The sequence below is a fragment of the Ceratotherium simum genome, chromosome 5 (assembly GCF_057802395.1).
Source record: "Ceratotherium simum simum isolate JZ-2026a chromosome 5, ASM5780239v1, whole genome shotgun sequence".
Taxonomy (NCBI): Eukaryota; Metazoa; Chordata; class Mammalia; order Perissodactyla; family Rhinocerotidae; genus Ceratotherium; species Ceratotherium simum.
In genome coordinates, this window is record NC_141904.1 from 30,357,995 (window position 1) to 30,383,538 (window position 25,544).

Here is a 25,544-nt window from a genome sequence, read left to right on the forward strand (position 1 = left end):
AGCCTAGTGCTTAAAGCCCAGCAGTCGATCTAGAGATGTTCATTTCCTTTTTCTCCAGCTCTGAATGGAAGAAATCACACTAGCTCACCTTCTGTGAAAGATATTCATAACCTTACAGCAGCCAAGGGTCCCAGCAGAGACATTTTTATTGTAGGAACAAATTTTCCCTCCTCTTTATCTATCTACCTAGGTAGAATCACCTGTCACTGACAATCTTCAGTTCACACATTAAGCAGAATTTGTTGAGCAACTACTTATGCAAGGTTTCTAGTCTCGAGAATTAGATTACTTGCTGGGGTGATTTAACATAAGTTCCTGGAAAGCTACTACAAAGCAGAATATAGCAGGAAACTTAAAAATGGTACAGACCCAGTACAGAGTAGATTTAGAATCAGCAAAAGAGGCTTCTTGAGGAAAGTGGTATTTGAACTGGGAATTGAATGGTGTGTTAGGATTTCAACCAGCAGAAATTGGGAAGGGTTTTACGAAGAAATAAATGAGGCAAGCCAGGGTTAGTTGGCAAGAAGGAAAAGGAAGCTGTTTGGAAAGCATCTAATTAGCCCAGTTTGGTTTTTCCTTTTGACTGGGAAAGAGAGTCTGCTAAATATACAGCAAAATTTGAATGTATCGTTGGAAGAGGGGGAATCCTCTGCTTTGCTTCTTCACCTTTCTGGGGCTCTGTGGTGCTATGAGAAATGGCAACCCAATTCTTGCGACATCCCTTCCTTTTCTCTCCAGCCTTCATCATTAGCCAAATCTAGACTTTCTGGATTGTAACAACAGCTCTAGTCTTAGGTCCTTGGTTATTATCTATGCTTGTGACCTCACTTGGAAACCATTCAGATGAATAATGGTTTCCCCTTGGAATATAAAAGAGAGCTTGCCACCCTCTAGGAGAAAAGAGGACAATCGTCCTTTCCTGGAATCCTGAGAGAGAGAAGCATCATGGAAGAGGTTCTAGAGTGGGGCTGGGGGTGGGCACTGCAAGGAAAGCTGTTCCCAATGTATAGAGTGGTGAGGGAGGAGGATAAGATCAGCAATGGATCAGAGACCAAATTTCTCTGGTTAAAGAATTCAGATCAAATCCACATTAAACATTAAAAAAAGAAAAAGCAGCAATGTGATATAGCAAGACCAAAAAAGGAAAAGCTTCGTTGACTAACTAGAACGCACTTCAAATAATACCTGGGTACCTGGCATAGTGCCAGGTGCTAAGCAGCTTGTCTTAACTGATGGGAACATTCGGTAGACCTAGTTCAGCTCTCCCGTTGGTGAATAACACCATTATCAGCCTTACCAATGGCCTTGTATTTTAAATGTCTGGAAGGCATTGGTAACAAATACAGCTAGAATGTGATTCCTGGCCAATATGGGCATGTGGCCAGGCATCTCAAGGCTATACAGGTCACTGAACAATAAACTAAACCAATGGAGGGATTTTGGTGGGTAGGATGACTCAGGACTCTGCTCACCCTTCATTTACCTTGCCTGATTAGCGCTTTGGCATATAGTATGCCTAACTTCGGTGATATAAAATTTTGGAATACAGATTGATTAGAGACATATACAGACCTTTTGTGGCTTTTGTCCTTGCACCTAAGATGATGTGGGCTCTACTGTTAGTGGCAGATGATCCAGAAGCTACCCCCAAGGCCCTTTTGTGGGCTGGGTTATCTCAGCATATAATTTATATGTTTCAGTTGCTTTATGGGGCTCCCTGTAAAGCAAATTATTGACAATAAAATTGCTATTTTTGTCTTACCAGCCACTGCAAGGTCTTTGTTCCTCTGCGTCTAATGGCTGCATGTTCTTCTCTTCCAACTGCTTCGCAGTTCCCCTGACAAAAAGCCACAGCAAATGGGGATTCCAGAATAATGTTTAATCTTTACCAGCAAACTGTCTATCCTGCTGACCCCGTGGAAAACTAGGAACATATTGAATATATCATGGAACAAATTAAGGGTGTGAGGCTTAATGCAGCCAAGGAAGTGATCATAATGCCATATGTCTGGGAGCCTTGAGTGATTCTTAGAGCTCCAGCTTATAGAGTCAGTCATATTGAACATTGTAAATTTCAAAAAGAAAAAGAAATTGTACAGTTCAGCACTCACCATTTTTCAAGCTTGATAAAAGAATGAATCCTTTGCAGTTTGACTGCTCTAGTGGACATTAGGTACAAGGAAAAAGACAAGTGATGGCTTAGATTGTCCAGACATCTCTCTGTCCTCCAGACTGACCATGGCTCTTTTTTTTTTTTCTTTTGTGAGGAAGATCAGCCCTGAGCTAACATCCATGCTAATCCTCCTCTTTTTGCTGAGGAAGACCGGCTCTGAGCCAGCATCTATTGCCAATCCTCCTCCTTTTTTTTTTTCCCCAAAGCCCCAGTAGATAGTTCCATGTCATAGTTGCACATTCTACTAGTTGCTGTATGTGGGACGCGGCCTCAGCATGGCCGGAGAGGCGGTTCGTTGGTGCGCGCCCGGGATCTGAACCCGGGCCGCCAGTAGCAGAGCACGCGCACACTTAACCGCTAAGTGACCGTGGCTCTTCTTACACCTCATCACAGAAGTCATGTCTAGGGGGTGTACTAATTAAATTAGAAAGGGACATACAGAGGTCCTGGAGTCAAATAGCCTGTGTTGAAATCCTGCCCTTGTCCTTTGCTAGCTCTGTGACCTCAGATAAGTTTCTCAACCTCTCAGATCTTCGGTTTCCTTATTGGTAAAATGAGGATTAAGGAGTTAATAGATACAGAACACTCAGACCCATGTCTTGCATATGATGAGAGCTTATTGTTGTTGTAATTTGTTAACTACCCTTGATCGAGATGTTCAATGAGTTCAGGGCTTGGTAAACTTTTCCTGGAAAGATCCAGATGATAGTAAAATTTTGGGGTTTGTGGGCAATGTATGATCACTGTCAGCTGTTCAGCTCTGCTATGGTCAGGCAGAAAGCAGCCATAGAAAATATGTAAAGAAATAGATATGGCTGTGTACCAATAAAACTTTATTTAGAAAACAGGCAGAACACAGGATTTGGCCTCTAGGCCATAGTTTGACCCCTGAATTCTTTTGGCTGCCTCAACTCTTTGTCTAAGCTGTCATACTTACATATGATCTTCTATGCCAGAGCCCCTGCGTTTGTCAGCTCTGCACAATGGAACTGCCCAAGATGTTTTTAAAAATACTAATGCTGGGCTGCATGCTCTGATGTCTTGTTTGAGGGTAAGGATCCAGTTATCGGTGGTTTATACAAGCTTTCTAGATGATTCTAGTGAGCAGCCAGGTTTGAGAACCACTGATGATAAAATTTATTGGGGTACTTGTTTAAAAAAGAAAACAAATCTCCAGATCTTTGCCTGCAAATTTTGATTCAATTCTGGATTTGGGCCCAGGCATCTTTATTTTTAACAAGAACTCCATGTGGTTCTTATCTTTAGGTAAGTTGGGGAAACTTACCCTCCTTTCCGTACCATTAAATATTACTTGTCCTACAGGTTCTTCCCAAGTCCTAGACTAGGAGATGCATGCCAGGGCTGCCCAATGTTCTAATGGGCTCTGGCCACATTTCTGGGGAGGCCACATCTGGCCAAAGGAGTCACTTCCAGAGTAGGAATTTTGAGGTTTGTTCCAGACTAGAGATTATGGCCACCATGTGACATGGATTTTCCTGGGTGACTGAGTTGAAGTGATATGTCTTATTTCTAGAATAAGAGTCCCAGTTTTATATTAAAGAAAAACAATTACTATACTAAGTGGGGAGATAGTTTGGGGCCAAAAAGGCTTTTAATTTTTTTCTTGGGTATGGAGGATAAATAGAAATTATACAAGACCTGAAGTTTGTTTATAAACGATAGTAACTATAAACTGGTGTGAGGGATACCCAGGCATTCTATGAGTGGCAAAGGGAGTCATTGGAAAGTGCTGTTAGTATGAAATCAGCACTCTTTGGTTATCTCTTGCCTCTCATCCAAAGTTTAAAAAAATAATAAAGGGAGTATTGGTGAGACTCATATCAGGCTTTGAACATTCTCGTACAATAGAAATAAAGAGGGTAATATGTATGTTGAAATCAGGTACTAAAATAGGGTTGTCACGTTAACGGTCTGAAACAGAATCCTCTTTTCCAGTCAGTACATCAGTGAGGCAGATGCTGCCAATTGCCAACAGCCATATCAGCCGTCTTCTGCCATATTGGCTTCCACTAAGGAGGCTAGAAAAGCAATTCACTTTCCCAGCTTCCCCTGCAGCATGAGCTGGTCATCTGACACAGTTCTGGCCATTGAGACTTAAGCAGAAGTCTGCTGAGTGTTTTTGAGAAGCTTTGGTTATCCCGGTAAAAGATATACACACCCTTTCACACCCCCTCACCCTTCTTTCCACAGTGACTGCAGAAATCATCTGTTACCATGAGGCAGAAAGCCAACATGTTAATGAAGGTAGAAAGAAGATAAGGGGATCTGGGGTCTTTGATGATTTCTTTGAACTACACTCCTTTTCTGGTTTGCCTTGTCTCCAGACTGCTGTTTATGTGACATACTCAAATACTTTGATTGCTTAAACCACTCAAATTCTGTTACATGCAGCCAAGAGAATTCCTATCTGGGTATGTAAGCTACATTTTTCTCTATTACAGAGGGCATGATTGTTAAGAGACATTAGCACCCTAGTATATTGATGTAAGCCTTCCACATGAGCCAGCCAAGAAGGCCCTTTACTGACAAGTTTAAAAAGCACAGACTATTCTACCCACTGAAATGCTTCCATTAATCGTGGGCAGAAATTTTCAAAGAAAATGTAATTGTCAACTAACATGGCAGCTACTTTACAAAAATAGTTTTTAAATGCTCTTACAAATGATAACCTTGATATGTTACAAATCATTGGGTCAGTAAATCCCATTGAATCAGTGAGGGTCTAAAAGACCTAAAAAAGTAGAGTCTAAAATCCGTAAAAAATGCCTCAATTGACAACTGAATGTGGTCAAAATTACTCTAGAAAATTAAATTACTCACAAACAGGTTCATTCATGTGTGGTTTGGCATCTATACTTCTTTGCAGTAATGCATGTCTATAAATGTATAACCTATAGAATAATGTATAGTATATAATAGGGAACACATATGCCAACCACAGTTTTACCAGAAAACGTGACTGTGGACAAGTTACTTCTCTGAAACACTTCCATTATCTGCTAAGTGGAGTGATGTTCATACCACACAGTGAGAGCTTCCCGGGAAAATAGGCCAACTGAAGATACTCACATTCAAGGCTCCCGTTTCATGCTGGTGCTGGAACACAAACTCAAAAAGAGGGAAGACAGAATCACCACCTAGCTCTCACCATCCACAGTCCATCTGGTTTAACTGTGCACGAATTAATGCATGTACAATGCAGTCTCTCTCTCTCTCTCCCCACAATGAAGAAAGTCTCCATTTGTGTATGTTGTTCTTTGCCCACGACTCTGTCATATGCCTCAAAAGAGTAGGTCAGCAGAAGAACGCTGTTTTTAAACGTAATGAAATTTTAACAACTTTGTTCATATTTATGAGCATCAGAACTATTCATGAAGAATCTTAAACTTTAAAAAATCAAATGCATACCACTATAAAACAGCAAGTGCTCAGCAAAGAGGCTGGTTCATGTGACAGAAAGAAGAGTAGGTCTGGAACTGGTCAGGAAAAAGAGGGGCTCCCCAGAAAAGAACAGCCCATGTCTGCAGCAGCTGCCTTCTAACACTGAATCCTAGAGCCCCTTGGCTAGAGACTCAAGCCTGGAGCTGGCACCACTCAGCCAGTTCTCTGGATGCTCAAGACCGTGGAAAAGGCTAATTTTTTGTTTTCTCTTGGTTTAGATGCTTTAGGTAGGGAGGGGATCATGCACAGATTCCTGGACATTCAGAAAGACAGATGCAAAGAAATTGTGTCTATCCAGACTTGTGGTAAACTATGGACAAGTAAGAACTTTTGTCCTTCACTATCCTAAGAAATCCAGCCCAAATTTCTTACATATACCCAGAGTACAATCATTTGGAAGAACGGTCACAGGTTATACATTTGTGTGCTGGGTGTGCATTCAAATTGATCTTTTCAAACAGGATTACACAAGACCAGGAAAGAAGTTCTTGGACTTGCAGGGGAGTAGAAGAGCGTGTTGCAAAAATAACCAGAAATGCTCCAACAATCAAGCCTTCTAGTAGTTTAAGAGTAACACAAGAGGCAGGATCTCAGTGGTGGCTCTAAGAAAGAGTCCTAGACAACTGTTTACATGGGAACAAGTAATGTACAAATTGAACATCCACTACCTAAAAGGAATTTCCTTTTATTTAAAAAAAAAGCAGATATGTATTGAATGGAGGACAGGACTGTGTACATAATATTTTTCCGTTTACAGACAGTGGGCGATTGGCTCAGTGGCTCTGTGTATACTCAGATCTCTTTTGAGTAGATTGGCCTGGAAAACCCATTTTGTGTTTTCTCTTTTATGGAGATACAGCTGGTCACACCGCCCATTTTGCCCCATGGCTTCCAATTTGGCAGACACGAAATGCAGGTGCCGCCTCTCTGAATTGAAGCGCTACGTTGGGTTAGAGCGGGGAGGATGGCACCTCTTGGAAATGCTTAGAGTTACAGTTTGAGGGAGTGTTTTTGTCCTGCACAACTACTTGGTTTTTACTGACTTTCTTTCCATGTTCCTAAGACAAATGACAAGAATTTCTTTAACACCTAGCCAGCTTTGGAAATTTGTTTCTACCTTTTCTTTAATCCTTCACAAAGGAGAAAGCCACCTTATGCCAGGCAGGGAAGGGAAAGAAATTAAGTTTCACTTCACCAAAAAGAAATCCTCCAACATCTTGTAATACTTTTCCTTTAAGAGCCTCATTTCTTTTTCTCCAGCTGGTTTCATCTCTTTGATACATAAGGGTACACTAAGTTGAATCTATAAACAGAACCCACTAATTAAGAGTAATTGCTTAGGAGATTGGTCCAGACGATTCAGCATTCTATGCGTGTTCTTCTCAGATATCCATTAGCTGCTAATAAGATACTACAGATGTGCCAGTCTGTTTCCTGTTTCCGTCTATTGTACCTTTATTGCCATATATGGACCAATCGGATGGGCGGAACAATAAGTGGATGTCCTTTTGCTCCCTGAACATGTCTCAAAGGAATGTTTGTTATTAGATTGCTTTTTCTGTTTAGTTTCACATCAGTATGTTAATAAAGAACACATAACACTGAGAAAGTTTTTTGTTGCTTTTCTTCACTTCTGCGACCGTAACTTGTTTCTTGTTTAATTAAATCCCTTTGTATGGATTTTTTAAAGTATGTAATGCAAATATGCCTGGGCAACGTGAGCAGAGGGAAAATGACATTCTTCCTCCCGCTCTCTTGAAAAGAAAGTTTCCATCTAAATGTTTTAAGTACTTAGAAATTCAGCATGAATATCATGTTGCTATATTTGACTGATTTACACTCGAGACTTGGTAAAAAGCCTATGAATTATTCATTCCCAAGTGATTCTATAAGCCAGAACACCAGAAATCACATCCCCGTTGAAGTTTATAAAGTGAAATAGTTTAAATACTCTCTAGACATGGGGATGTCTATAGCGTTGGTTTTCTCTCTGATTTCAAATTGCTGTGCTTTTCAACTCACTTATCTTTTTATTTTAGGATAACTTCGCTAAAGATCTTACCCTTTTCCATAGTAAACCTGGTTAACATATTTTTAAGTTGGTGCAAAATATTATGTTATAAAGTAGATTAGTAATTGATACCTTTTGTTCCTCTTAGGTTCGAAGAGATTTTATTTTGTTACAAGGATAAAGCAACTAAGGGGAAAACAATCATTGACTTTTTCTTTTATTTACATGGAACTAGAAGTGAGAAGAAGTAAACTACAATTTATTAGGTAGAATTAAACACTGCACCTAGGGAAGGAGGCAAATACGTTATTCCAAACATGTATTCCATATGTTATAGTGTCACTGTATACACACACACACACACACACATACATACATACATAGTAATACCAACCAACCTGGTACATTAAAACTACTTGTAATATTAAAAGATTCTACATAGTCCCTATATTCTGGAGTCTACGAATGTAAGTCTTGGCAGCTAACTTTTTAGGGGAGTATTTTAAAATCATTTAAAATGCTGCTTAGGGCAGTAATGCTTTGACCTATGTGCTCACCAAAATCCTTAAACTAAACAAGGTCAGTTGGGGCCACAAGCTGGGTGACACTTCCCAAGAATATCCAAAGCCTCTAAAAATATGTGTGCTATAGTAATAGATGCTTTCTCTACACATGATTTTGAGTGGAACCATGACAAAACATTTGAGGGGAGAGGAGAAGTGAAATTCCTCAGGGGAAAAGCATAGAAGAGTTTTGAATCTATTGGTGGGTGCCATTCATTACTACCTTCATAGAATTCTTCATTTCTTATCTACCGTTTATAATCCAAACCATCCAAGTAGTAGACACAAGGTGCGTGTGTATGTGTGTTCAGTAGAGGAGAGGTGTCTGAATTATCTTTCCCCAGGAAATGTGTACAGCAATTATATAGACAGAGGCACAAGCAGAGAAATGTTTTCCTTTGTCACATCATTCCCAGACTCTTAACAAGAAATTTCCAAATCAGATTAGTAATCAAAATATCACTAATAAACTGTCTGCCAAAATGTGGCTCAAAATTTCCTTCCCTACTAAGAATATGCAGGGTAATTTCTACATTGCATATTGGTATAAAGTACCCTGACTTAAGTTCATTTGTTGTATTTAGGTGTTACCAATGGACTGATCAGAAGCTGATAGTTTGATGCAGTTAGGGTTGGAAAGTCATGCCTTGAATTTTTGTGGGCATTGGGCTGATACAAAACAGTGATAAGGATATATAGCTATAATTAAACAATGTGAATGTCTTCTAACTTGTTTTGATAAATGGTTGCTACTGTAGTTGTTAATTATCTTCTATTTTTCAACACTCAGGCAAGTGTATATTAAGTACCCACTATGGTCTGGATATAGGCCTAGGCACTGAAGATATAGCACAGCACCTGCTGGAAAGAATTTCTATCCCCAGGGCTCTTAGGGTCTAATGGAGGAGTCAGCAAACTCCAATTTCTTTGTCTGCTCAAAATATTTTTGTTGGGTTCTGAAATGCATAGACCTATTGGGGGAAGGAGGGAAGGAATAGTCTTAATGAAAATCAAAATATATACTTGCGTTAAATTGGAAATTACCTTTAGAAGAAGCAAAATGTAAGATCTGAGCTAATAATATCATCTTTCTCCTGGTAATTCACTGTAGAGGATTTGCCCAAAAAGAAAACTCTAATCGTAGCTGTTGGTTAAATTGTTTTGAGGATGCAGCTCTGTTCATAAGAGGGGTGAAGAATAATTCAGATAGTAGAGTAATTTAGAAAGGGGAGGTCATGTTTCGATGACCCCTGGTTGTTTGTCTGCCTCATCTGAACTATGGATAACTTTTCTTGAGTCAGGATTGGGATGAGGCAAGTAGGGTGCTCACCTCAGGTATACAATTTAAGGGGGCACCAAAAAACTCAGCAATCAAGCTAACGTTTTAATGCAAAATTTAAAAGAAATCAAAATTAATGCAAAAAAAATCCACAATGAAAAAACACCAAATGTTTACTAAGGATCAGCTCAGTCTTGTCACCCACTGTTCACTTTGACTTTGTCTCGTACCCACCTTGCTCTAAACTCTCAAAGCACTTTCTTCATTCCTCATCTCCAAGTAAGTTTCATTGTGTGTTACAGTCATTTGCATCCATATCCTATCAACCAGATGGGTAACGTCTTGCTGTTAGGGACAAGGCCATGTCCATTTGATATTCCTCACTTTACCCTGTATTGTACATTGTACCCAGCGGCTACTCACTAAGTGCTTATTAAATCAAAGAGCTAGGCAAATTAGAGCTCAAACCTGTTGGCATTTACTGAGCCTTCTGAAGACCATTGTCTCTAAAGAGATACATAAAAGAAAGCAGAGAATCCACACTACATGAAAGCCTTTTGCATTCGAGGCTTTATCTTTGTATGCTTTTCACTTTCATTATATTCATTCTAAATTACTCTGTTCTGTCATCACGCTGGTTTTTAAGGAGCCAGCTACGTTGGGGTATACAATTAGAGCTTGTTTTTTCCTTTTTCTATAGGATTTTGGCTTGTTTTAACATCAATTTGTGCTAATGAATATCTCAGCTAGTATGCTCCACAGGCACTTCAAATTAACTCGTCCCAAACTGCATTCATACTTCCTTGAAACCTGTTGCTCCTTCTCTGCTCCCCATCTTGATGAAGGGCACCATCATTTGCTTGGTTTCTACAACCAGACTTCTGGAGTGAGCCTTGAGTCTTTACACTCCTTTAAGGCCCTGTGTCCAATCCACACCTTATTCTATACATGCTACCCCATTCATAGCCTTTGGATTCATCACGGCCATGGGCCAGTCTCAGGCCCTCTCAGCGGGGCTGCTGCAATCATCTCTTGTCTGGTTGTCCAGCCTCCAGTCTTTGCCACTAATCCATCTCATTCTCCACACAGCTGCCACAGTGGCCTTCGTAAAATGCAGATCTGATAATGTCGCTCTCCTACTACAAACCCACTAATGACTCACTGGCCGTTATCTTTAGGAGAACAGTCTGGTCTCCATAACAATGGATTCAGGGCCTTCTCCATCTAGATCCTTCCTTTCCAGTCTCTTCTGACACTATGTCCTGGCTGATACTCTGCATTTTCTCTATTCTGTGCAGAAGGCCCTTCTTCCAGATCAGTTGTCACCTTTCCCCCACAAGCCCTTGGTTGGCTTTAGGTGCCCACACTCTGTGCTCTCATAATATTGGGCACATACCTCTACCAGAGTATGGAACAACCCCCAGTGGGTTGTCTTTTCCCTCACTAAACTGTGAGCTACTTCAGGGAATGTGTGTAGCATGAGTGTGTCTTTTATTTTTGTTTCCCAGCATTCCATATAGGACCTAAGATATAGCAATCATTCATGAAACTTTCCCAATTCATTCAATCACTTGTTAAATTATGTTATTCTTGCATCCATTACTCTCCTATCCATTCTCACTGCCATCTCCTAGTTTAGATTTATATTACTCTGTTCTCTCTCTCTCTCTGTTTTACATTCCATCTAAACTGGACTATTGCTACTCTCCAAATATATCTGTAATCCTTTATCTCTATCTGCTGAATTCCTTTTTGTATCTTTCAGTATTCATCTTCCACGCTCTCTGCTCCATCAAGTCTTTTCTGCTTTCCTACACATGAAAGTAATCCTCCCTTCTTTGGACGGTTCTCTCTCCTCCCACTGCACCCCCAGCACACATACACTTTATTTGCATTATATTGCTATAATTCGTGTAGTGGTCACCATTCCCTTGTTAGATTGTGGGCAGGGATTGTTCCTCTCTTCTCTGTTCCCCCACAGGTCTAGCTCAGTGCTTTGGTCGTAGAAGGGGCTCAGAATTGAATTGGAACTGAACTGAATTGAATAAACTATCCATTTATGAAATAATTTGCTTTAGAGTTGCCAGAATTAAATGGCCGCTCCAGTGGCAATATTACTCTAACTCACTAATATCATTTGATCCACTGAGGAGCTAGTTAATTAAGTAGGTGGATTAAAAATATAATCTGCTAGAGGAAGAATGTTTTGGCAGGGACCCATACACGTTTTTTTTTTTTGAAAAGCAATTATGATCCCTCAGCTACAATTCCTCTTGCTTTCCACCCCAAATAGCAATAGGACTCTTTGCACATGATTGTTGATGGCTGGTTTAGGAATACAAGGCCATACACCTGTGTGCCAGATGTGCTCTGCAGCCTGTGCGCTACCCCAGTCCATCTGCAAAGCATACCCCATGCTGGCTTCTTTCTATAGGAGAGGGGGCATTGGTCCCCAGCCTTTTTACATGGTGGTTCCCTGGTGCTTGCCTGTTTTCTTTAACTTAAAACCCCCTTCATTAAATTTCAATGTCTTGGGTGACCTTTGCCAACACAGGAGGCCTTAGTCCATTTGCTTATCGGTGAGTCTGCTTTTTCTTTGCGTGTTTGATTTTTGCCTGGCGCTTTTTTGGCTTGTATCACCACTGTGAGAGTGCTATTTGGTCTTCTGTAGCCAAACCAGCCACATCAGCATCAATAGTAGTTAATAGCTGATCAAATCCTCAGTATTTCCATGCGGTGCCTGAAGAGTGTCATCTGATATTGAATGTAGCTTTAGCTTGAATGAATGGGATTTGATAACAAATGGGTCTGCATTGATGGGCAGGGGGACAGGATAGCTTTGTGATCTTCTTTGTTTCTGTAAGAATGCCTCTGCAACCGAATCCGGCCATTTCTATGCCAATGTACTAATAGTTGTGGAATGTCATTCATCTCAACAGAGGCCGGTTAGCCCTGGAATCCCATCTGTTTGAGAAGATGCAGTAAAATGTCATGGAAATGTGGCCATTCATTCACACCACCAGTGCGAGCTTTCTCACTATTAATTTCCCTCCCTTTTAAGTGACTCCAATCGCATAGATTCTGGAACCAATTGCAAAAAAAAGACATTTCGAGTTTTCACTTAATTTTTTATTTTGATTTTTAAGTGCTTGCCCACAAAGAGAGAATTAAACAGTTATAAAAAATATGCACAGACTCTAAATGGAAATGCTCTCATCCCTACAACAGATTCAAAAAGTGCCTCAGACAGATTTTTTGATTCCCTCTTAGCATAAGATTCCCAAGGCTGTGTTTTGGCCCAGAGGAATTTTTAGGCTGAATTTTTTTCCTCCTGAAAATACGGTTTAAGCAATAGAGAAACAGGATGAGTCTTAACGAGAACAGGAGTAAAAGAGGTGCTGTCTCTTACAGATTGCTGGAGTGACACAATAGTTAAGAATGTGGCAGGCCTCCCAGCTGAACTCCTAGCTAGCTGGCCGGCAGAAATGGTGGAGCCAGTCTGGCTATAGAGTGTGGCAGACGCTTGTAAAATCAGTCGGTAGGAAATAATGACCATTTTCATACATTTGTCATTTCCTTAGGAAATTTCCTACACTGACTTTTTTAAGTCAAGAAATTTGATTTTTATAAAAGAATGTGTGTGTATGTATTTAAGTATATATCTGATATAAATAGATGGACAGATAAGTAATATAGGAGACAATAGATTATTTCCAAAAAATAAATACGGAGAAAAAGTGTTCTGTTCTGACTTAATTAATCAAATATGCTTAAAGTTATCAGGCATTTTCATGGACTCAGCAATATTAAGAATAACTAGTGCTGAGGCCGGCCCCAGGGCATAGTGGTTAAGTGCGCGCACTCCACTGCAGCAGCCCCGGGTTCGGATCCTGGGAGCACACGGACGCAATGCTTGTCAGGCCATGCTGTGGCGGCATCCCATATAAAATGGAGGAAGATGGGCATGGATGTTAGCCCAGGGCCAGTCTTCCTCAGCAAAAAGAGGAGGATTGGCAACAGATGTTAGCTCAGGGCTAATCTTCCTCACAAAAAAAAAAAAAAAGAAAAGAAAATAAAAAGAAAAAAAAGAATAACTACTGCTTTCTGGGTGCCAGGCATAGTTCTGAGTACTTTACATACATTCATTTTATCCTTGTCACAAACTTGTGAGTTATGTACGGTTGTTATCCCCATTTTATAAATCAGGAAACTGAGACTTAATAAAATTGCAACTTCACCCTTTGCCTCTAGCATTACTTTGTTATCACTTGATTCCTAGAATAAGATTCACTTGTTTATTTGCGAGATGTGGGTTCAAAAAGTAATGCGCCTACCAGTTTTAATCAAACACGTCAGAACTAATGCAGCAGACTTTTGAAAGTCCAAAATGTGGATATCTTGACTTTGAAAGAATGTAACAGTTGAGGGGGCCAGCCCCGTGGCCTAGTGGTTAAGTTCGGCACACTCCACTTCAGCGGCTCTGGTTCAGTTCCCAGGTGCGGACTTATACCACTTATCGGTGGCCATGCTGTGGCAGCAACCTATGTACAAAATAGAGGGAGATTGGCACAGATGTTAGCTCAGGGCGAATCTTCCTCAAGCAAAAAAAAAAAAAAAAAAGAATGTAACAGTTGATACATGGCATTTTACCCCATCATATGATATTTGCACAACTGAAGTTAAATACTTTAAACATAATTTCCTGCCCAAACACATGAACAACTAAAAAACATTACAGCTCACGTATTACCAGCCAAGCTGTCAAGATAATACTGCTATATTTTCTTACAAACCTCTCTTCTCCTATCTTTATCTGGGGGACTGGGCTACCATAGTTTCACCAGGTGTTCACACCATTACTTTATGGCATACATAAAACCAAACCATGCTTCAATTATTAGAATACCATGATTATTAAAATGGTAATCATTTGAAAATATTCTTTTATACTAATCCCATGGCTTGAATTCTTACTATGTTACAATCCCTTATAAACTCTGTTACATATTTACATGAGTGCTGTTGGTTTCAAAGATGATCCTTGGAGAAGCTATAGACTTATTTCAGTAGTGGTACTAATAATCAAAGTGTCTTTGGAATTCTTTTTAATTGCCTTTGTAACAAGCATTAGTTTCTTGAGGTGGCCACTTTTTATCCTTGGGATAGATTTGTTTTAAAAATATAATTTCAGAAGCAAGTCTAGTCAATAGGGGCATGGAAGATTTGGGAATTAAAAATGGAAGTGCAAATATAAACTCATGAGGTGATTATTTTTATATGATTAATGACTTTGTCAGTCTAGCTATAACATACACTTCCAAATTTTAGTGCCTTACCAATTTATTTCTCACTAATGTCACAATCCAGTGCAGGTCAATAGGTCTGCTCCACACAGCCATTCAGGGACCCAGGCTCCTGCCATGTGGTGGCTCTGCTATCTGGTAGGCTGTCAGAGTTCTGTACTGGACCCTATGCATCCAGCCAGCAATTGAGAGAAAAGAGAGGAGGTTTGAGGAACCAGGCCCAGCAGTGGCACACATCATGTTCACTCACACTGCACCAGCCAGAGCTCAGTCTCATGCTCCCACCTAATTGCAGGGGAAGTTGAGAAATACTGTCTGGCTGTGTGGCTGGAAGGAAAAGCAAATGGGATTTGGCAAGAACAGAGTGTAGGAGAATAAAAATTTTTCTCGACTTTCTAGCTTCTTTTGGCTGGTCTAGTAATAAATTAACATAACACAGATTAACAGAAGAAAAACTAATTTAATTAAGTATGTACGGGAGGCCCACAAAGACAATGAGACCCAAGGACAAGTTGGGCAGTTAAGATTTATATGTCATTCTGAGCTAAGGAATGGGATAGGGGCCTGGGGCTTCAAAGGGGAGAAGAATAATTCACAGGGCGATAAGAAAAGCAGATGTTTAGTAATTAGATGCTTGCTCTGCCATACAGATAACTCTTTCAGATAAAAGTAATCTCTGGTAATAGCTCTCTTTCTGGTCCAGGCCCCCTATCTAAATTCTTTCAGGTAGTTGAGGGAGAGGTAAGAGTTTTTCTTGAGTCTGCTGGGTCTTGATTGCCTTTAGCTCAAAACAATCCACCTGCCAAGGTGGTGCATTTTGGGATGGCTTGTTCTGAACTCCTTCAAAAGCAATGTCTCTGCCACATTACCTTTAGTGGTGGTCTTTCCCAAAAAGATGTTCCAACAGTATCTTGAGTAATATCAGCATAATCCAAATAAGTTGTTGAGCCACTTACTATGACTGCCTTGAAGGAAAAGTTCCACTTACAAGTACATTCTGGTAGATCTCTTATATTGATTTTACGTTTTATCCATGTTGCATACATGTTTTCATTCAGATGAGGTAAGCAAAGCAGTTTCAAGACTTATCATATTTGATCTGCCAACCATCTTCTAGAGGTCTTTCTGACAAAGATGGAGAGGCAGAGAGGGGGTCCTGTGATGGGATTTGGGATCACACAGCAAAACTGGCAACCTTAGGAAGAAGAAAGCATTGGGATGACTTAAAAAGGAAATAAGCTGTTCCCTCATGTGGGGAACCAAACTTTAGTGTTCAAGTGAGGTTAAATGTTTTATTTTTCTTCTAGTACTATCTTTTTTTCTCCCAAATAGAATAAGAAGAGATTCTTCAAACACATCTTCATTTGTGGGAAAGAGGTTGCCACCTTTTCTTTCCTCTGCTTCCAAGTCTCTTGAGAACCATTGGTAGAACAATGAAGACAGTGAAGTAAATCCTTAATAAAAACAGAAACAAACAAAAAATTACTGAAGTTTGCTATTTTTGTTCTAGAGTCTCTCTACAAACACATGTGCATGCGCGAATCCTCTCATTCTTTCCTTTAAGTGCCTCCATCATATCCATTTCAGGGTAAGCAGCTCTATCACATAGGTCTAGACTCTGGCAATTTTCAGAGAAGCTCTGAGGCTGCAGATAAATTACTGGCCTTGTGCAATTTTCACATGACATAGCAGAAAGGCAAAATAGTCAAATAAGCATTTTAAACACTTGTTCAAGAATGGTTGTACATTCCCAACAAAGATACCACACTCATGCCTCTTCTCTTGACATTACTCTGACCCTCGACCTCTTCTAGAGAGCCCACATCTTCTATAGAACTGATATTGCCGTGCTTCATCTCTGTTTCAGTGTTGTAGGAAATTTTAGGGGCCAGTGGAGAACATCTTCAAGTTTCTCTCCCTGACCAATACCACACATTGGGTTTTTCTCCCAGAGGGAAAAAAATTCTATTTTGACAAAACTGGCTCCTGGTACCAGGATAAGTAATAAGTCAGTGTTTGTGGTTCATGTTCTTGACTAGATCCTTTAAGGCTCAGAGTGGGCTGGTGTATTAGTTTCCTGTTGCTGCTATAACAAATGACCACAAACTTAGTGGTTTAAAACCACAGAGATTTATTCTCTTATAGCTCTGGTGGTCAGAAGTCCAAAATCAGTTTCAATGGGCTAAAGTCAAGGTGTCAGCAGGGTTAGCTCCTTCTGGTTGTGAGGAGAGAATTTGTTTCCTTGCCATTTTCAACTTCTAGTGGCTGACTGTATTCCTTGGCTCTTGGCCCCTTCCTCCACCTTGAAAGAATCACTCCAAATTCTCCATTAGGGAGAAAGCAACTGGCAAGAGCTGGGTATAGCATCTTGACCTCAGCCACAAGGTGCTGGGCAGTAAGGGGGGAGCTGATCAAGTGACAGGAATCCTGCCCCAATTAAGAAACTGTTGCAAATGAGGGTATCCAAATACTACTCATAGTTCACTGGATATAGGGCAGCAAGAGTAATTCAAGACCCCACTTACTAATCACAAGAAGTGCCTAAGGTGCCCTTAACCAGCTTCATATATGTGGAGAGACTAATATTAGTGCCAGAACCTTAGTAGACCTAGAGTGGACATGAGTAACCTATGGGTACAGTGCCCGGATGTTCTGTGGCAGCACTGACAGTCCCCATTCCTTATTAAGGTGAACACCATGTGACTGTTTCATTTATTTGACCAACCCAAATAACCTAAACATGCTTGAAAATTTTTGCTCTTTTGTTGTCTTGATTTTGTAAAGGCAAGCGTGTAAATTTGTTAAAAATACATTTACAGTTAGCCCTCACTTTCTAAAGTAGATATACTCTCAAAAGTTATAAGCATGTTGTAATATTTAAATATTAATAAATAGTAAATACTTATTATTTAAATTCACTGCTTTGGGGACCCCATTATGACTTCTATTGTAGGAAGTTTGCTTTTACAAAATGAAGAAAGAAATGTGCTATGAATTTATTTTCAAGTAACAATGGATATGCATACATGGAGTTTGACTGTAGCGAGATACACTATGCCTGTTTTTAGAATCCCTATATTACTTGTAAACTACAAGGGTCCAGGCACCTCAACTGTGTCTCTTTAGCTCTTTTCCAAGACTGTGCCACTCATGAATGGACACTTACAAATCCTACTTGATAAGATTATGCCAGTCTTAATCTCAACATGCAGATTGACATTTCATCAGTGATCTATTATCATAGTCAACTGAAGATGGGCCACTTTATCCTTCCAAAAAGGGCAGAGTTAAGTACTGGGCTAGTAAGGTTCTTCTGGGATCTAAAGCCTAGAGATATAATTGTAGAGTTTGTTGTAAAGATAAGATACATGAGGAAAAATACAGAACAGTTGAACATTTGAAGTTTCAGGCCTCACAAAATTTGAAATGCTGGTCTTGTTGCTAAAGCCAACTTTGTAAGCATAATTGTAGCTATTGTGACTCATTTTATCTATTTTTACCAATACCTTGGTTCTATGCTTCTCTCTGTCTCATGTCTCTTGCTCACTCCTGGTAGCCTCATGACTTCTACCAACTTACTTTGCTGTATTTCTTCCCATTTGTATGCCAGTTTTCTCTCTCTGTCTTTCTTTGTGTGAAGAGCACTCAAAACCAAACAATAGTAAGACTTGGATAGGATAGGCAGGTCACCATCGATTACAGAGATTCTCATTGGGAAGACTGCTTCTTCTAGCCTACCTCATAGGCCACTGACCAGCCCATAGATGACTGATTTTCCCTTGAAAACTAAACTGTAGTCCAGTCATTCTGCTTGGCTTGGCAGGATTCCCTGATAGAAAGCATGGAAACTATTGTACAAGGAGATGCCCACTGCTGCTTTCCTCAAAAACAAGCAATGGTCCCAGCAGACATTTGGTGGAATACATACTCTATTAATTATGTTTTGGAATCTATGTGAAAAGACCTTAGGTGAAAGCTGACTCTTCAGGAGGTGTGTGCAATGCTAGCAGCATATATAGCAAATTCGGGTGGAGTGTTGACTCTCTAAAATCTCACATTACTATTCCCATAATGTCTGAAATTAAAACCTTAGAGTTTTATACAGTCTAATGTCTGTGTATTTCTGCCTGTTATTTTCTGAAAGTCATATTTTCATGTTGTATTTCTTTAACAGATGGAATCTTATAAAAATGGCCTAAAAAGGAATATAGGAACATTTTGAATATGCTTTTAAAAATAGGTCTTTAATGTGTCAAATGACCTCCTCCCGATGCAGAGGAGTGATTCAGTTTTCCCTCTCTGCTCACTTGTGGTCTAAGGGACTCCTTTGCATTATTTCCTCTAAATGACTGTCTTCTATCTCTTTCATTCTCAAATTAAATTCAAAGGAGGTAAAAAATATCCCTTCTTGGCCAAATTCAAGTTACTCATTGTGGTTTCCCATTGGTTTAAGTTGAACATAATTTTATCAGTGACATTTATGATGAAGATGGTGGATATAAGAAAGGCTGCGAAACTACCAGGCATGCAAAACTGACTTCTTTACAGCCATGTTTCTTTTCTATCAAGAACAGCAGTGAAAGCAACTGACAGGATTTGTGCTGAGTTTGGCATTTTTGCTGAAAACAGGTATTTGGCTGAATGCATTTGAGAAATTTTAAGTGGCATTACCTGGAACCAATGCCTTAAATAAATAGGGAGGTTTGAGCTAAAATATACTGGAAAAAGAAATATGCATGTATTATCTGTTGAACCAAAGATTTCTCCACAGCAAATTCTAAATCAGCTGAAGAAATACAGAAGAGTTTCTGTGCTTCATCACAAGACATTTAAAAAATCTAGCTTTTGTTCACTTCTTCCTGTTTTTTATGTTAGCCACATCAGCCATGGTGCCATTAAATTGCAGTAGAAGGAAATGAATACAGTGTTTTCTCAAAAAGTCTTATCTGTTTTGTTGCTTGGATTATACTTGAAGGCACTGCAGTGTAAAATTAACACTTCTCACCATGTTAAAGTGTTTGGCTCCTGTGTCTCAAGGCAGACTCTAACAAAAGTCCTCTCTCCAGCCTTCTGTCTTAAAGAAAGAGCATACTGAGTCATCAATCCATTAAATGGCATTTCTAATAATATGCCTGGAGGTGCATGGCTAAGGCAGGTCAAATCCTATCTTTATTTTATTTATTTATTAGTAGAAGACGTTTCACACAGGCTCACGGTGTGTCCATGATGGCAGGTCAAATCTCACTTTTTTGGTTCGGTTTCAAATTGGAGCCATTACTGTCTTTCGCTTGCCACACAGGAATAACAATTTAGACATTGACTGAATTAACCTTATCTCAGCTGGGGTCTTGAGTGAACCTTTTCATCATAGATTATTCTTTAACTCCTCCCTTCATAGAAGGGATTTAGAGCTGTAAAGGATAAAGAATAATCCAGTTTAGGTTTCTCAAACTTATTTAACCACAGGTTACTTTTTTTTTCTTTTAATTGAGGTAACATTGGTTTATAACATTATATAAATTTCAGGTGTACATCGTTATATTTTGATTTCTGTGTAGACTACATCATGTGCACCACCCAAAGACTAATTACCATCCATCACTGTACACATGTGCCCTATGTCCCTTTTGTCCCTCTTCCTTCCTCCCTCCCCCTTTCCCCTCTGGTAACCACTAATCTAATCTCTGTGTCTGTTTGTTTGTTATTGTTGCTGTTTTTATCTTCTACTTGTAAGTGAAATCATACGGTATTTGACTTTCTCTGTCTGACTTATTTTGCTTAGTATAGTACCCTCAAGGTCCATCCATATTGTTGCAAATGGCAAGATTCCATCTTTTTTTATGGCAGAGTAGTATTCCATTGTGTATATATACCACATCTTCTTTATCCATCCATCCATTGATGAGCACTTAGGTTGTTTCCAAATCTTGGCTATTGTGAATAATGCTGCAATAAACACGGGGGTGAAAATATCTTTTCGCATGAGTATTTTCATGTTCTTTGAATAAATACCCAGAAGTGGGATAGCTGGAACATATGGTAATTCCATTTTTAATTTTTTGAGGAACCTTCATACTGTTGCCACAGTGGCTGCACCAATTTACATTCCCACCAGCAGTGTATGAGGATTCCTTTTACTCCCATCCACTCCAACGCTTGTTATTTCCTGTCTTTTTGATAATAGCCATTCTGACAGGTGTGAGGTGATATCTCATTGTAGTTTTGATTTGCATTTCCCTGATAATTAGTGATGTTGAGTAACTTTTCATGTGCCTGTTGGCCATCTGTATATCTTCTTTCAGAAAATGTCTGTTCAGATCCTTTGCCCATTTTTTAATTGGGTTGTTTATTTTTTTTGTTGTTTCTATATATATTTTGGAAACTAATCCCTTGCCGGATATATAATTTGCAAATATCTTCTGCCACTTGATGGGTTGTCTTTTCCTTTTGTTCATGGTTTCCTTTACCTTGCAGAAGCTTTTTAGTCTCATGTAGTCCTATTTGTTTATTTTTCCTTTTGTTTCCCTTGCCTGAATAGACATGGTATTCAAAAATATGCTTCTAAGACCAATGCCAAAGAGTGTACTGCCTATGTTTTCTTCTAGGAGTTTTGTGGTTTCAGATCTTACATTCAAGTCTTTAATCCATTTTGAGTTAATTTTTGTGTATGGTGTGAGATAATGATCTACCTTCATTTTTTTTCCTATGGCTGTCCAGTTTTCCAATACCATTTATTGAAGAGACTTTCCTTTCTCCGTTGTATGTTCTTGGCTCCCTTGTTGAAAATTAGCTGTCCATAGATACATGGTTTCATTTTGGGGCTCTCAATTCTGTTCCATTGATCTATGTGTCTGTTTTTCTGCCAGTACCATACTGTTTTGATTACTATAGCTTTGTAGTATATTTTGGAATCAGAGAGTCTGATACCTTCAGCTTTGTTCTTTTTTCTCAGGATTGCTTTGGCTATTTGGAGTCCTTGTTGTTCCATATAAATTTTAGGATTCTTTGTTCTATTTCCACGAAAAATGTCACTGGGAGTTTGATACAGATTGCGTTGAATCTGTAGATTGCTTTAGGGACTATGGACATTTTAACTATGTTAATTCTTCTGATCCATCTTTTTTTCATTTAATGAATTTCTAGTGAAATATAATGGATTAATGACATGCATTTTTCCCTATCCCCTCCCTAATCTCTACTAAAGTGACAGCAAAGGGATGTAAAAAAGTATGAATCATTAAAGTTAACAAGAATATGAGTGATGCTAATTGCAGACAAGAAATGGCAACAACTTTTTTTGAAGATGGAAAGTAGAAGGGCAGTAATGAATAAATTAGAAAAATACAGAAAGCAGATTGCTAAATACTAAAGAAGGAGATGCAAAGGAGAAGCAAGGAGATAGATGGCTGTAGGATTTTGGACAGTCCACAAGAGTAGAGGTACCAGTTATCCTGAAAGGTGGAAGTGATGATTGCAATAGGAAGATTGGTTGAAGTTATGAACAAGGAGCAGTTAAACCTGCTGCTCCACCTGTTATGTCCTGGTGATTACCCATTTGATAGTAAGCCCAGCAGCAGACCCGGCCTCATTTCTCCATTCAACTACCGGAAGTCTTTTTGGTAAGGCTTTTTCTTTCCTCCCTATCCTGGGCAGAATCGTAGAGGATTTCTCAATCAAGTTACCAAGGAGGGGAGGAAAAATAATTTTCCCTCTACAATTCTGAGTTCTTGGCTGAGAACCCCCGTAATAAAAGACAGATGAACAAGAGAAAAACAACAAAAGTTTATTAACATGTATACCTCATGTATACATGGGAAATACCCAGACAAAAATGAGTAACTCCATGAAATGGCTTAGAATTCAGGATTAAATACCATCTTAATAGGGAAAGGGGAGGGGGATTGCAGCCTCTTAGGAGAGAGTAAATGAGTTTTAAGAAAGATGTGTGGGCCCTTAGAAGAATAGATGGGAGATACGATAATTTGTGACAAAGTTTATCTGGGTGTGGTGTTGACTTCTAGTCTCCTATCTAGAGTCAGTCTTGGCTAGTTGATGAAACTCCCAAGGAGGGGATTTATGACAACTGTGTTCCTTTTGGAAGACTGTCTTTACGCAGATAAGGAGAGTTCAGAGAAAGCCTCTTCCTGCTTTTACTGGTTTCCGAGTGCCTATAGCTCAAAATAGTCAATATACCAAAGCAGCATATTTTGGGGTGGCATATCCTAAAGTCCTACAGTCATATTTTGGGGTGGCATATGCTACTACTATTCAAGCCCCAAATAAAAAGCCAATAAATATAACATTTGGGGAATCCCACAAAGAAATACCCCAGTTAGATTGCTTTTTCATGAAACTCACCCATTTGACAAGGTTTTCTCACGAATCCAGAGCTTGACTACGTTTTCCCTTTTAGATATAGACAGATGGGGCTAGAATTGAGCAGACAATATAATTGGGAAATGCATGTAACATTAAAGGAAATAAAACGACAGAAAAAAAGTGAAAAGAAATAGACAATGTAAAGTGCAGAATAAGATATTAAAAAGAACTATTTTTAATATCCCAAAAGGCATTCAGAAAAGATAAGGCATTCATGACAAAAGGCAAAATGCACAAATAAAGAAGAAAAAACAAGAAAAACTCTTGGATGTTAAAAATATAGTCGCATGAATATAAAATTCAATAGAGTGTAATTAGAAGTTAAAAGTGAGGATATCTGGCAGAAAGTAGAACAAATGGATGAAGAAGTAGAATATGAGAGAAAATAAAATTAGGGAGCCAATTCAGAAGGTCCACTATCTAAATAATATTTCCAAAAGGAAAGGACAAAATATGTTAAGATATTATCAAAGGAAGTATAAAATAAAATTTTCCCTAACAGAAGGACATGAGTCATCAGATCGAAGACCTCTACCAGGTTTCTAGCACAATGTAGGAAAAAAGATCCATGGGGGATAAAGAAAAGGTTATAAAGGCTTCCAGAAGAGGAAAAATGCCACACATAAAGGATCCAAAATCAGAATAGCATTAGAAATTTCCAAAGCAATGTAGAAAGCTTGAAAAAGTAATGCAATACACTTAAAATTCTAATTTAAAGTTATTTTTAATCCACAATTTTATACCTAACCAAACTATCAAACAAGTGTTAAGTGTAGCATAAATATGTTTTTATACAGGCAAAGTCTCAAAAAATTTACCTCCCATGCACCATTTCTCAGAAAGATCTTAGGAAAAAAGCCACCTAGGCAGAGTAAACCAAGAAGGAGGAAGACTTGAGATCCAGAAAACAGGGGTTCTGAAAAAAGAGAAAAGTGATAATAGAAAGTTCTGGTTTGACATCTATGCATGAGACTAGGAAATAGCCAATCAGCCATGGAGTGTGACAAATGTCTCCAATTATGGAACTCATATATAATATGACATGTCTGGCAAAATTGTCAGAGACTTGGGAAAGAATTATTCATAGATACAAAGAAAAGTAATCAAATTATATAAACAAAGCAATTACTAACTCCAGGAAAACCATAAAATTTTATAAGAAAAGAACTGTAAATACAGTACATCATGTGGCTCAGCCATAACAATATTTGTCTAGTCATAATTATGTAAATATAATATAAATGATTTTCATTTTAAAAATTATGATGAAATTATGGTGGAAGTATGAGGGGCAGACAGAGTTTTATATGTATGGGCAATAGCCTAAGAGAGATAAATCATTTATAGTAGAAACCGATAGATAGTAAAGAAAATTTCACAAAATTATGAAAAAAATAGTTTAAGTACATTATCTAGAAATATAAGTAACAGAAAAAAGCCCAGCTAAAATAGTTTCAAGTAGTTGCTTGTAGGGAGGGGAACTTAAGAATGGGGAAAGTGGACTGCTGGGTTTTTTTAATTAATCTAAAGCAGGGATCAGCAAGCCATGGCCCATGGGCCAAATTTGGCAGGCTGCTTGTTTTTGTAAATAATGTTTTATTGGAACACAACCAAGCCCACTCATTCATGGATTGTCTGTGGCTGCTTTCGTGCCACAAGAAGTTGGTACAAAAACAGAGTTGAGTGGTTGTGACAGAGACTGTATGGCCTGCAGTCTAAAGTATTTACTTTTTTTACAGAAGAAATTTGCCAACCTCACGTCTAGAGCAGTGGTTCTCAAATTTTAGTTGCATCAGAATCATCTGGAAGGCTCCTTAGAACGCAGATTGCTAGGCCCACCCCAGACTTTCTGATTCCGGAGATCTCAGGTGGGGCCTGGAGCCTCTGCATTTCTATCAAGTTTCCAGGCGATGCTGCTGCTACTGGTTCAGGGACTCTGCTTTGAGAACCACTGGTCTAAAGGAACTACCTGACTTTTTAAAAAATCGTATGTAAGTATCATGTTTATGAAATAAATTTTAAATGTTTAGAAGTATAAGCTTGCATGCAAATTTAGGTGAAAATAAATACAAAAACAACCTCTGGTGAATTAAATGCGACAAGAAATGATTAAAATGTAATTTTTGAAAGACTTTTTAATGGAACAAAAACATTAACGAATTAAACTGGAGAAAATATACTGTTTTATTAATAATAAGATCTTACAGATACAGGCATAGATGTTAACAATTCCAGAGACGTCTGTCACTGCCTGGGCACACATCATCCAAGTGATTGATAGGTAGACCTATCATGCTCCCTCCTGTCATTCCACTATATATCAAAGGCAGATTATTGCATAACATCAACTATGCAAAGAGTTATTTAAAAATCC

General features: G+C 38.9%; 1 protein-coding gene across 8 annotated transcripts in view; it reads left to right on the plus strand.

The window, feature by feature from the left end:
• RARB (retinoic acid receptor beta) overlaps positions 1 to 25,544 on the plus strand; it is a 704,914-nt gene that overhangs the window by 305,309 nt on the left and 374,061 nt on the right. The gene's annotated exons all lie outside the window — the stretch shown is intronic.